This window comes from Leuresthes tenuis, unplaced genomic scaffold (genome assembly GCF_036924035.1).
Source record: "Leuresthes tenuis unplaced genomic scaffold, fLeuTen1.0.hap1 SCAF_10, whole genome shotgun sequence".
NCBI classification, from domain to species: Eukaryota; Metazoa; Chordata; class Actinopteri; order Atheriniformes; family Atherinopsidae; genus Leuresthes; species Leuresthes tenuis.
Genome location: NW_027325364.1, coordinates 24250515 through 24259868, shown reverse-complemented (window position 1 = coordinate 24259868; position 9354 = coordinate 24250515). Strand labels below are relative to the sequence as shown.

General features: G+C 45.5%; 10 non-coding genes across 10 annotated transcripts; 1 reads left to right on the top strand and 9 right to left on the bottom strand.

The window, feature by feature from the left end:
• The first annotated feature begins 204 nt into the window (after positions 1–204).
• On the top strand, positions 205–318 carry LOC140317219 (U5 spliceosomal RNA). Its single transcript, XR_011917552.1, has one exon. It is a non-coding gene; the product is annotated as a U5 spliceosomal RNA (small nuclear RNA).
• Positions 319–5189: 4871 nt separating this feature from the next.
• LOC140317177 (U5 spliceosomal RNA) lies at positions 5190–5303 on the bottom strand. The gene has a single exon (XR_011917513.1). It is a non-coding gene; the product is annotated as a U5 spliceosomal RNA (small nuclear RNA).
• A 411-nt stretch (positions 5304–5714) lies between these two features.
• LOC140317365 (U2 spliceosomal RNA) lies at positions 5715–5905 on the bottom strand. The gene has a single exon (XR_011917686.1). It is a non-coding gene; the product is annotated as a U2 spliceosomal RNA (small nuclear RNA).
• A 285-nt stretch (positions 5906–6190) lies between these two features.
• On the bottom strand, positions 6191–6304 carry LOC140317220 (U5 spliceosomal RNA). Its single transcript, XR_011917553.1, has one exon. It is a non-coding gene; the product is annotated as a U5 spliceosomal RNA (small nuclear RNA).
• A 411-nt stretch (positions 6305–6715) lies between these two features.
• Positions 6716–6907, bottom strand: LOC140316999 (U2 spliceosomal RNA). Its single transcript, XR_011917354.1, has one exon. It is a non-coding gene; the product is annotated as a U2 spliceosomal RNA (small nuclear RNA).
• Positions 6908–7215: 308 nt separating this feature from the next.
• On the bottom strand, positions 7216–7329 carry LOC140317374 (U5 spliceosomal RNA). The gene has a single exon (XR_011917694.1). It is a non-coding gene; the product is annotated as a U5 spliceosomal RNA (small nuclear RNA).
• Positions 7330–7740: 411 nt separating this feature from the next.
• LOC140317243 (U2 spliceosomal RNA) lies at positions 7741–7931 on the bottom strand. The gene has a single exon (XR_011917574.1). It is a non-coding gene; the product is annotated as a U2 spliceosomal RNA (small nuclear RNA).
• A 285-nt stretch (positions 7932–8216) lies between these two features.
• Positions 8217–8330, bottom strand: LOC140317175 (U5 spliceosomal RNA). Its single transcript, XR_011917511.1, has one exon. It is a non-coding gene; the product is annotated as a U5 spliceosomal RNA (small nuclear RNA).
• A 411-nt stretch (positions 8331–8741) lies between these two features.
• Positions 8742–8932, bottom strand: LOC140317121 (U2 spliceosomal RNA). Its single transcript, XR_011917466.1, has one exon. It is a non-coding gene; the product is annotated as a U2 spliceosomal RNA (small nuclear RNA).
• A 308-nt stretch (positions 8933–9240) lies between these two features.
• Positions 9241–9354, bottom strand: LOC140317221 (U5 spliceosomal RNA). Its single transcript, XR_011917554.1, has one exon. It is a non-coding gene; the product is annotated as a U5 spliceosomal RNA (small nuclear RNA).

The window sequence follows — 9354 nt, the reverse complement described above, 5'->3', positions numbered from 1 at the left end:
AACAAAGCCTCAATACGGTGTTCCCGTGGTGTTTGTGGCTGCCTTGTCTTTTGCACAGAGTAAAAGACAAGGCAGCCATCGAATAGGGCCCGATTGTTCCTACTTGGTCAGCCGAGGAGCAAGGGGGGGGAGCAAGCGTCTCACCATGGGGAAGGTGGCTATGCCAACTAGCCCGATGCCCTGCTCCCGCAGTGACGGATAATCGTACTCTGGTTTCTCTTCATAACGTACAAGTCTTTCGCCTTTTACTAAAGACTTCCATGGAGAGCAGCACTAATGAGTTGTTTCTATTTTTGGCAGGCTTTACCTTTGCGGGTGAAGCCCTTTCTGTCTGTGCAGAGTGACTTCTCTGAGTAGAGTCGCTTTACTTGTCATTATCAAAAGCAGGTGTGAATTTTAGATCATAATTTTCAAAAAGCTGATGAGAAACGGTTAGAATGCCCGACTATACACCATCAAATGCGGGAGCGGAGGTGTTCGGCTGTGAGTAGGTGTGCATGTCCGACCATAATTGCTGAAAAATGTGTTAGAAAAGGTAAGAATGCCGGACCATACATCATCAAAAGCGGGAGAGGTGGTGTTCGGCTGCAAAAAGGTGTGAATGTTCGACTAAAGTTTGTAAAAAGCGGGTAAGACAAGGTGGAAATGCCTGACAATGTATGATCAAATGCGGGAGCGGAGGTGTTCAGCTGCAAGAAGGTTTAAATGTCCATCAGTAATTGCTAGAAAACATGAAAGAAAATTTTCGAAAATCAAACCGCACATGATCATAAGTGGGAGAGGAGGTGTTCAGCTGCAAGAAGGTGTCAATGTCCACCCTTAATTCTTTAAAAATGGGTAAAGAAAAAGGTGCGAATGCCAAACCATACATCATCAAAAGCAGGACTGGATGTGTTCGGCTACAAGAAAGTGTGAACGTCTGACCAAAGTTTGTAAAAAGCAGTTAAGAATACCTTCCATGGGAAGGTGAGTGAAGTAATTCATTTTATACATAAAATCCGAAATCATGCAGAACGTATGAAAAGAAGCTTATTCCTGGATTCCTGATCCTTCAGTGTTGCTCTTTCTTCTACTGCAAAATCCAATGTTGTTCTTTGTTGAAGTCGATCTAGACATATTGATGGACATTCACACCTTCTTGCAGCTGAACACCTCCACTCCCGCTTTTGATGGTGTATAGTCGGGCTTTCGAGCCTTTTCTTCCCCGGTTTTTACAAATTATGGTTGGACATTCAGACCTTCTTGCAGCCGAAAACCTCCGCTACCTCTTTTGATCATACATTGTCGGGCATTTGCACCTTTTCTTAACCGCATTTTACAAACCATGGTCGGACTTTCACACCTTCTTGTAGCCGAACACATCCGCTCCCGCTATTGAATGTGTACAGTCGGGTATTTTAACCATTTCTTACCCGCTTTTTACCAACTATGGTCGGACATTCACACCTTCTTACAGCAGAAACACCTCCGCTCCCTCTTTTGATGGTGTATGTTCGGGCATTCGAACCTTTTCTTACCCGCTTTTTAAAAACTATGCTCGGACATTCAAACCTTCTTGTAGCCGAACACATCCACTCCTGCTTTTGATGATGTATGGTTGGGCATTCAAACCTACTTGTTGCCCGCTTTTCATTAATTATGGGTGGACATTCACACCTTGTCGCAGCCAAACACCTCCGCTCCCTGTTTTGATCATGTATGGTTGGACATTTGCACCTTTTCTCACCCGCTTTTTGCAAACTATGGTCGGCCATTCACAGCTTCCTCTCCACCGTACTTGTATGGTGGGATATTCACACCCACTTGCATCCGAAGACCTCCGCCCCCACTTTTGTTGATATTTAGTCGGTCATTCGCACCTTACCCGCTTTTGGCAAACTATGGCCTTCTTGCAGCCAAACACCTCTGATCTCGCTTTTGATGATGTAAGGTTAGGCATTCAGACCTTGCTTTTCCTGCTTTTCACCAAATATAGTCGGACATTCACACCTTCTTGCAGCCGAACACTTCCCCTCCACCGTATAGTGTTCTATCACACCTTTTTTTCACCGCATTTTATAGATTATGGTTGGAAATTCTCAACCACTCTCATCCGAAGACCTCTCCTCCCGCTTTTGTTAATATATTTGAACTTTAGTCGGACATTCAAACCTTGCAGCTGAACCACCTCCGCTCCCTGTTTTGATCATGTATGGTCTGGCAATACTACCTTTTCTTACCCGTTTGTGAGTAATTATGGCTGGACATTCACACCTACTTGCAGCCGAACACCACCTCTCTCGCTTTTGATGATGTATGGACAGGCATTCTTACCTTTTCTAACACATTTTTCAGCAATTATGGTCGGTGATTCACACCTACTCACAGTCGAACAACTTCTCTCCCGGATTTGATGGTGTATAGTCGGGCATTCTCACCCTTTCTCATCAGCTTTTTGCAAATTATGATCTGACATTCACACCTACTTGCAGTCGAAATGCTCTGCTCCCGCTTTTGATTATGTTTGGTTGGATATTCGAACCTTTTCTTAACTGCTTTTTACAAACTTTGGTTGGACGTTTACACCTTCTTGTAGCCGAACACATCCAGTCCTGCTTTTGATGATGTAGGGTTGGGCATTCGCACCTTTTTTTACACATTTTTAAAGAATTATGGGTGGACATTGACACCTTCTTGCAGCTGAACACCTCCTCTCCCACTTATGATCATGTGCTGTTTGATATTCGAAAATTTTCTTTCATGTTTTTCAGCAATTATTGATGGACATTCAGACCTTCTTGCAGCTGAACAACTCCGCTGCCGCTTTTGATGGTGTATAGTCGGGCTTTCGAGCTTTTTCTTCCCCAGTTTTTACAAAATATGGTTGGACATTCAGACCTTCTTGCAATTGAACACCTCCGCTCCCGCTTTTGATCAAATATTGTCGGGAATTCGCACCTTGTTTTACCCGCTTTTTACAAACTATAGTCAGACATTCACACCATGCAGCTGAACCACCTCCGCTCCCTGTTTTGATCATGTATGGTGTGGCAATACTACCTTTTCTAACCCATTTGTGAGTAATTATGGCTGGACATTCACACCTACTTGTAGCCGAACACATCCGCTCCCGCTATTGATTGTGTACAGTCGGGTATTTTAACCTTTTCTCATCCGCTTTTTACCAACTATGGTCGGACATTCACACCTTCTTACAGCGGAACACCTCCGCTCCCTCTTTTGATTGTGTAGGTTCGGGCATTCGAACCTTTTCTTACCTGCTTTTTACAAACAATGCTCGGACATTCAAACCTTCTTGTAACCAAACACTTCCACTCCTGCTTTTGATGATGTACGGTTGGGCATTCGAACCTACTTGTTGCCCGCTTTTCATTAATTATGGGTGGACATTCACACCTTGTCGCAGCCAATCACCTCCACTCCCTGTTTTGATCATGTATGGTTGGACATTCGCACCTTTTCTCACCCGCTTTTTGCAAACTATGGTCGGCCATTCACAGCTTCCTCTCCACCATACTTGTATGGTGGGATATTCACACCCACTTGCATCCGAAGACCTCCGCCCCAACTTTTGTTGATATTTAGTCGGTCATTCGCACCTTACCCGCTTTTGGCAAACTATGGCCTTCTTGCAGCCAAACACCTCTGATCTCGCTTTTGATGATGTAAGGTTGGGCATTCAGACCTTGCTTCACCTGCTTTTTACCGAATATAGTCGGACATTCACACCTTCTTGCAGCCGAACACTTCCGTTCCACCTTTTAGTGTTCTATCACACCTTTTTTTTCACCGCATTTTATAAATAATGGTTGGATATTCTCAACCACTCTCATCCGAAGACCTCTCCTCCCACTTTTGTTAATATATTTGAACTTTAGTCGGACATTCAAACCGTCTTGCCGCTGAACCACCTCCGCTCCCTGTTTTGATCATGTATGGTCTGGCAATACTACCTTTTCTTACCCGTTTGTGAGTAATTATGGCTGGACATTCACACCTACTTGCAGCCGAACACCACCTCTCTCGCTTTTGATGATGTATGGACAGGCATTCTTAACTTTTCTAAAACATTTTTCAGTAATTATGGTCAGACATTCACACCTTCTTACAGCGGAACACCTCCGCTCCCTCTTTTGATGGTGTACAGTTGGGCATTCTCACCCTTTCTCATCAGCTTTTTGCAAATTATGATCTGACATTCACACCTTCTTGCAGCCGAACACTTCCGCTCCACCTTTTAGTGTTCTATCATGCCTTTTTTTCACTACATTTTATAGATTATGGTGGGAAATTCTCAACCACTCTCATCCGAAGACCTCTCCTCTCGCTTTTGCTAATATATTTTAACTTTAGTCGGACATTCACACCTACTTGCAGCCGAACACCACCTCTCTCGCTTTTGATGATGTATGGACAGGCATTCTCACCCTTTCTCATCAGGTTTTTGCAAATTATGATCTGACATTCACACCTACTTGCAGTCGAACAGCTCTGCTCCCGCTTTTGATTATGTTTGGTTTTCTGTACCTTTTCTTTTTACCAACTGCTTTTTACCAACTTTTGTTGGACGTTCACACCTTCTTGTAGCCGAACACATCCAGTCCTGCTTTTGATGATGTATGGTTGGGCATTCGCATCTTTTTTTACCCATTTTTAAAGAATTATGGGTGGACATTGACACCTTCTTGCAGCTGAACACCTCCTCTCCCACTTATGATCATGTGCGGTTTGATTTTCGAAAATTTTCTTTCATGTTTTCTAGCAATTATTGATGGACATTAAGACCTTCTTGCAGCTGAACACCTCCGCTCCAACTTTTGATCATACATTGTCGGGCATTCGCACCTTGTTTTACCCGCTTTTTTACAAACTTTAGTCGAACATTCACACCTTTTTGCAGCCGGACACCACCTCTCCCGCTTTTGATGATGTATGGTCCGGCATTCTTACCTTTTCTAACACATTTTTCAGCAATTATGGTTGGATATTAACACCTACTCACAGCCGAACACCTCCGCTCCCGCATTTGATGGTGTATAGTCAGGCATTTTCACCATTTCTCATCAGCTTTTTGAAAATTATGATCTGAAATTCACACCTGCTTTTGATAATAACAAGTAAGGCGACTCTACTCAGAGAAGTCACTCTGCACAGTAATAAGATTTCTTTTGCACAAACAGAAAGGGCTTCACCCGCAAAGGTAAAGCCTGCCAAAAATAGAAACAACTCATTAGTGCTACTCTCCACGGAAGTCTTTAATAAAAGGCGAAAGACTTGTACGTTATGAAGAGAAACCAGAGTACGATTATCTGTCACTGCGGAAGCAGGGCATCAATCTAGTTGGCATAGCCACCTTCCCCATGGTGAGCTTTGCTTGGTTGAGACGCTTGCTCCTCCCCCTTGCTCCTCAGCTGACCAAGTAGGAACAATCGGGCCCTATTCGATGGCTGCCTTGTCTTATACTCTGTGCAAAAGACAAGGCAGCCACAAACACCACGGGAACACCTTATTGAGGCTTTGTTCTGACCGCTCATTCGGTGTCGCGTTTCTTTCAAGCAATTCTTCCGTTTAGCCCGCACAAGGCTCGCTCCCAGAGCCGTGTTAAAGTCTACTTCGCATTCACTCTCTTTTCTCAGCAGACTAAAAGAAAGTTTCATCTTGGGCTCCCTGAAACTTCCATCCTGCACCGCTGTTTGCTTTTTCACAATAGCAGAGGAGAGCGCACCATTCCCAGTGGCACTGCAGTACCGGGTCGATGCTTGGAGTGAACGGAGCAAGCTCCTTTTTCAACTCCTATTCCTAAAAATCCATTTAATATGTAGTCCTCGTATAGAGGACATATCAGATATTAAACTGATAAGAACAGATACTACACTTGATCTTAGCCAAAAGGCCGAGAAGCGATAACTGTCCACTGGTTCACGTCCGAGGGCCCTTCCTGGCACAATGAGCACTTGTAGTGTTGTTCTTTTTATGGCCATAGGTGGCCAGAGTGTCACTTTGCACCTCCGCCCACCCGCTGCACTGAGCAATCTTCAGCCCTTTTAAATGGTATAACTTTGCACTCCCGCAGGCTCCAGCGAGCACCATTCAAGCAACATCGGCACAGTCGCAACAAGTAAGGCGACTCTACTCAGAGAAGTCACTCTGCACAGCAACAAGATTTCTTTTGCACAGACAGAAAGGGCTTCACCCGCAAAGGTAAAGCCTGCCAAAAATAGAAACAACTCATTAGTGCTGCTCTCCACGGAAGTCTTTAGTAAAAGGCGAAAGACTTGTACGTTATGAAGAGAAACCATAGTACGATTATTCGTCTCTGCGGGAGCAGGGCATCAGGCTAGTTGGCATAGCCACCTTCCCCATGGTGAGCTTTGCTTGGTTGAGACACTTGCTCCCCCCCGTTGCTCCTCGGCTGACCAAGTAGGAACAATCGGGCCCTATTCGATGGCTGCATTGTATTTTATTCTGTGCAAAAGACAAGTCAGCTACAAACACCACAGGAACACCGTATTGAGGCTTTGTTCTGACCGCTCATTCGGTGTCGCGTTTCTTTAAAGCAATTCTCCCGGTTTACCCGCATTCGGCTCGCTCCCAGAGCCGTGTTAAAGTCTACTTCGCATTAACTCTCTTTTCTCAGCAGACAAAAAGAAAGTTTCATCTTGGGCTCCCTGAAACTTCCATCCTGCACCGCTGTTTGCTTTTTCACAATAGCAGAGGAGAGCGCACCGTTCCCAGTGGCACTGCAGTACCGGGTCGATGCTTGGAGTGAAACGGAGCAAGCTCCTTTTTCAACTCCTATTCCTAAAAATCCATTTAATATGTAGTCCTCGTATAGAGGACATATCAGATATTAAACTGATAAGAACAGATACTACACTTGATCTTAGCCAAAAGGCCGAGAAGCGATAACTGTCCACTGGTTCACGTCCGAGGGCCCTTCCTGGCACAATGAGCACTTGTAGTGTTGTTCTTTTTATGGCCATAGGTGGCCAGAGTGTCACTTTGCACCTCCGCCCACCCGCTGCACTGAGGAATCTTCAGCCCTTTTAAATGGTATAACTTTGCACTCCCGCACGCTCCAGCGAGCACCATTCAAGCAACAACTTTGCAGTCCAGCTTCGAACATCGGCACAGTCGCAACAAGTAAGGCGACTCTACTCAGAGAAGTCACTCTGCACAGTAACAAGATTTCTTTTGCACAGACAGAAAGGGCTTCACCCGCAAAGGTAAAGCCTGCCAAAAATAGAAACAACTCATTAGTGCTGTTCTCCACGGAAGTCTTTAGTAAAAGGCGAAAGACTTGTACGTTATGAAGAGAAACCAGAATACGATTATTCGTCTCTGCGGGAGCAGGGCATCAGGCTAGTTGGCATAGCCACCTTCCCCATGGTGAGCTTTGCTTGGTTGAGACACTTGCTCCCCCCCGTTGCTCCTCGGCTGACCAAGTAGGAACAATCGGGCCCTATTCGATGGCTGCCTTGTCTTATACTCTGTGCAAAAGACAAGGCAGCCACAAACACCACGGGAACACCTTATTGAGGCTTTGTTCTGACCGCTCATTCGGTGTCGCGTTTCTTTCAAGCAATTCTTCCGTTTAGCCCGCACAAGGCTCGCTCCCAGAGCCGTGTTAAATTCTACTTCGCATTCACTCTCTTTTCTCAGCAGACTAAAAGAAAGTTTCATCTTGGGCTCCCTGAAACTTCCATCCTGCACCGCTGTTTGCTTTTTCACAATAGCAGAGGAGAGCGCACCGTTCCCAGTGGCACTGCAGTACCGGGTCGATGCTTGGAGTGAACGGAGCAAGCTCCTTTTTCAACTCCTATTCCTAAAAATCCATTTAATATGTAGTCCTCGTATAGAGGACATATCAGATATTAAACTGATAAGAACAGATACTACACTTGATCTTAGCCAAAAGGCCGAGAAGCGATAACTGTCCACTGGTTCACGTCCGAGGGCCCTTCCTGGCACAATGAGCACTTGTAGTGTTGTTCTTTTTATGGCCATAGGTGGCCAGAGTGTCACTTTGCACCTCCGCCCACCCGCTGCACTGAGCAATCTTCAGCCCTTTTAAATGGTATAACTTTGCACTCCCGCACGCTCCAGCGAGCACCATTCAAGCAACATCGGCACAGTCGCAACAAGTAAGGCGACTCTACTCAGAGAAGTCACTCTGCACAGCAACAAGATTTCTTTTGCACAGACAGAAAGGGCTTCACCCGCAAAGGTAAAGCCTGCCAAAAATAGAAACAACTCATTAGTGCTACTCTCCACGGAAGTCTTTAATAAAAGGCGAAAGACTTGTACGTTATGAAGAGAAACCAGAGTACGATTATCTGTCACTATGGGAGCAGGGCATCAATCTAGTTGGCATAGCCACCTTCCCCATGGTGAGCTTTGCTTGGTTGAGACGCTTGCTCCTCCCCCTTGCTCCTCAGCTGACCAAGTAGGAACAATCGGGCCCTATTCGATGGCTGCCTTGTCTTATACTCTGTGCAAAATACAAGGCAGCCACAAACACCACGGGAACACCTTATTGAGGCTTTGTTCTGACCGCTCATTCGGTGTCGCGTTTCTTTAAAGCAATTCTTCCGTTTAGCCCGCACAAAGCTCGCTCCCAGAGCCGTGTTAAAGTCTACTTTGCATTCACTCTCTTTTCTCAGCAGACTAAAAGAAAGTTTCATCTTGGGCTCCCTGAAACTTCCATCCTGCACCGCTGTTTGCTTTTTCACAATAGCAGAGGAGAGCGCACCGTTCCCAGTGGCACTGCAGTACCGGGTCGATGCTTGGAGTGAACGGAGCAAGCTCCTTTTTCAACTCCTATTCCTAAAAATCCATTTAATATGTAGTCCTCGTATAGAGGACATATCAGATATTAAACTGATAAGAACAGATACTACACTTGATCTTAGCCAAAAGGCCGAGAAGCGATAACTGTCCACTGGTTCACGTCCGAGGGCCCTTCCTGGCACAATGCGCACTTGTAGTGGTGTTCTTTTTATGGCCATAGGTGGCCAGAGTGTCACTTTGCACCTCCGCCCACCCGCTGCACTGAGCAATCTCCAGCCCTTTTAAATGGTATAACTTTGCACTCCCGCACGCTCCAGCGAGCACCATTCAAGCAACAACTTTGCAGTCCAGCTTCGAACATCGGCACAGTCGCAACAAGTAAGGCGACTCTACTCAGAGAAGTCACTCTGCACAGTAACAAGATTTCTTTTGCACAGACAGAAAGGGCTTCACCCGCAAAGGTAAAGCCTGCCAAAAATAGAATTAACTCATTAGTGCTGTTCTCCACGGAAGTCTTTAGTAAAAGGCGAAAGACTTGTACGTTATGAAGAGAAACCAGAGTAC